Raw genomic sequence first — 3,504 nt, 5'->3', positions numbered from 1 at the left:
TTATCTCCAATGGGTTAGCAATTGGAAATAGGCCGTAAGCACGTTCCCACTACGCAGAAAAATACCCACGTTGCAGAGTACCATGCGATAAGTTGTTGACCCAAAGTTTTCGGCTTCTTAAGGACACGGATTTTCTAGCTTCCAAAAGACGAATGGTGGACCGAATGAGTCAGTTCACACACCTCAGATGCAGGAGGACATACCAGATTTGCTGGACGAAAGACGTGCAACAGCAGTGTGGGGATTTGGCGATTGACACCAACAGAAGGCATAAGTCATCCTGTTGTTCGGCTGGTACTGCTTGAGCTATTGCTGTATCCGTAACACCTTCAACACATCGAGGCACTAATGCCAGAGGACCACGATAGCCTATCATAGTTGTGTCATTGGCCCATACAGAAGCGTGCTGCAGGTCCACTGTTTTCGACGAAGAATTTATTTCTCTGATCCTTTGCGGTTCACAAAGGGTCGTGCTGTGAACTTCCATACTCAGCACGTGTGGGCTTATGAAAACCCGTATGCTGGTGTACAAAGAGTACATCAACCTCATTTCTCCGTCAACTAATGGATAGACATTCTTGGTGATAAGTTACTAGGGCCATATATCCTACTCCAAACATTTAATGGAGCTCATTATCGTCAACTTCTTGTTAACATTTTGCTTACCTTGTCTGAGGAGGTACCACATCAGTAAAGACTACCGATGTGGTTTATGCATTATGTCACATTTCATCTGCAATGTGTGTGAATATCGGATGCTGACGCTTCATGTCTTTTGGAATGGTTGGGGCGGAGGGGGCACACCTTGGTCCCCTGTTCCCTCGACTTCAGTCCCCTGTAGTTTTGGTTATGGGAACAGTTCAAGGCGTTAGTCTTGCAGTATCACATGTATGTGAAATTAGAAATCGTTACCAGAGTCGGAGACTATTTAGACTCTGACAAATCCCTTTAGATACAGTTTTGATATACATAATACAATGGAAATATGCTACTTGATATTTGGCCCTTACATGAGGTCCTAGGGTGAACAATTTGTATAAAATTACTTAATAACTGTATTTTAAAAACAATTAATAATGCAAATCGAATGAAAGGAACACTAAATTCTTTAAATGAAATTCAAGTAAAAAATGAACTGGTGATTTATTGCAAAAAGTCTTCTTCATACACAAGAAAACCAATAGACTAACTGTCTATCATGTTAGACTAATACTGACAATCAGCAAAAGCATAATGTCCAGGGAAGGATAATGTGTTCATGCTGCACATTCCCTCCACGATGTTGAGGCGAAATAAATAAAAAAAATTAAATTTCTTGGTTTTTTGTAAACAGGAAAAATTGTGGACATGGAATTGTAACTTCAGAATTTTTGAAAGGCGTTTGTTTTTTTACGGGCTGTATTAACCAGCTTGAATGTGGACAAATTCAGTGCTGCGTGAAATATGCCTGTAATATAATTTACCATTCCGATTAATTACATTTTTGAATTCTACGTCACTGTTGATTTAATCAGAGTTCTCACCTTAGACGTAGAATTAGTCCTTCTGCCACAATATTAATTCTTTAGTCGCCCTCGATGTTCTTCTCTTTGTTGACCGTGTGTACCTTCCTAAGTCGGCATCGGTTCACTTCACGTAGACGGTGGAAACCAAGGAAATACAATGCTACGTCACTTTAAAAAATAGTGAGAAGTATCGAAGTGTTACGAAAATTATTTATTCACAAGACAATAAGACTTGCTCTGCTCGTCGCACAAATCATGATTACTAACAACATGGCTGCCTTTCCGCACAGTCCGAAATTACGTCCGTCCTCCACAAGGCAACAATCGAAAGTGTCTCTCAGCTCCTTCTTGGAGTATGAAACAAAAGGGAATCCAATTTGAACATTACAGAGATTATATCCTACATCCCTCTCAATTTGATCTTTGGCGCAGCCTTTAAGGTGTTGTATGTCTCGGCGTCGGAATGTGTCATTACAATGTGAATAAACCCTACGAATCTGAATTTTACTATGTAGTGATTCCTTGTCGGGACTAAAATGAAAAGAACCTCTCTTCGTATCCGTAATCTTACGGTACTGCGGTGGTGTACAACTACAAAATGGTAATCTCCCAGACAAATTGGTGCCGCTACAATGTGCTCACCAATTACTAGCCATCTCGATCTACATCCACATCTACATCGATACTCTGCTAATTACGTTGAAGTGCCTTGCAGAGGGTTCTTCGAACCACCTTCAAAATTCTCTATTCTCCAAATGTCGTATAGCGCGCGGAAATAACAAACACCTACATCTTTTTCGTACGACCTCTTCAAATGGTTCAAATGGCTCTAAGCTCTATGGGACTTAACATCTGAGGTCATCATTCCTCTGGACTTAGAATTACTTAAACATTAACGAACCTAACCACACACACATCCATGCCCGCGGCAGGATTCGAACCTGCGACCGTAGCAGAAGCGCCGTTCCAGACCGAAGCGCCTAGAACCGGTTGGCCACAGAGACCGGCTGTACGAGCTCTGACTTCCCTTATTTTATCATAGTGATCGTTTCTTCCTATCTAGATCGGCGTCAACAAAATATTTTCGCATTCAGAGGAGAAAGCTGGTGACTGGAATTTCGTGAGAAGATTGCTCCGCAACGAAAAATGCCTTTGTTTTAATAATCTCCATCACAAATCCTCCATCATTTCAGTGACACTCTCCCCCCTATTTCGCGTTGATGCAAAACATGCTACCATCTTTGCACTTTTTCGATGTACCTGCTAAAAACGCAGTGTTGGGTTAGCCTTCCCCACATGATTTTCTGTGTGTTCCTTACAATTTAAGTTGTTCAGAATTGTAATTACTAGGTATTTAGTTGAACGTATGGCCTTTAGATTTGACTGATTTATCGTGTGACGGGAGTTGAACGGATTACTTTTAGCACTCATGTGGATGACCTCACACGTTTCGTTACTTATGGTCGTTGCAATTTGTTTGCCGGCCGGTGTGGCCGAGCAGTTCTAGGCGCTGCAGTCTGGAACCACGTGACCGCTACGATCTCAGGTTCGAATCCTGCCTCGGGCATGGATATGTGTGATGTCCCTAAGATAGTTAGGTTTAAGTAGTTCTAAGTTCTAGGGGACTGATGACCACAGATGTTAAGTCCAATAGTGCTCAGAGCCATTTATCTATTTCTTTGCAATGTGTTTTGATCTTCTGATGACTTTATTAGTCGATAACCGACAGCGTCATCAGCAAACAACCTAAGCGACTGCTCAGATTGTCTCACAAATCGTTTATACGGATAAGGAACAGCAAAGGGCCTGCAACACTAAGATGTGTGCGTCAACACGAGATCTGCGCCCCCATGGAACTTGTGGACCGAGCTAAGTTGTCGGGACGACTTCCTAGTGCAGAACACCAGAATGTTCGCCCCCCCTCAGCGATCGAGCACGAGAAGTCTTCTCTACGACGATCGACCCAAGAGTGTTCGATCATCCACATTCAACTCCTCAG

The sequence above is a fragment of the Schistocerca gregaria genome, unplaced genomic scaffold, assembly GCF_023897955.1.
Source record: "Schistocerca gregaria isolate iqSchGreg1 unplaced genomic scaffold, iqSchGreg1.2 ptg000362l, whole genome shotgun sequence".
In the NCBI taxonomy this organism is placed as follows: Eukaryota; Metazoa; Arthropoda; class Insecta; order Orthoptera; family Acrididae; genus Schistocerca; species Schistocerca gregaria.
The sequence above is the reverse complement of the archived record's forward strand: the minus strand, read 5'-3'. Positions refer to the sequence as shown.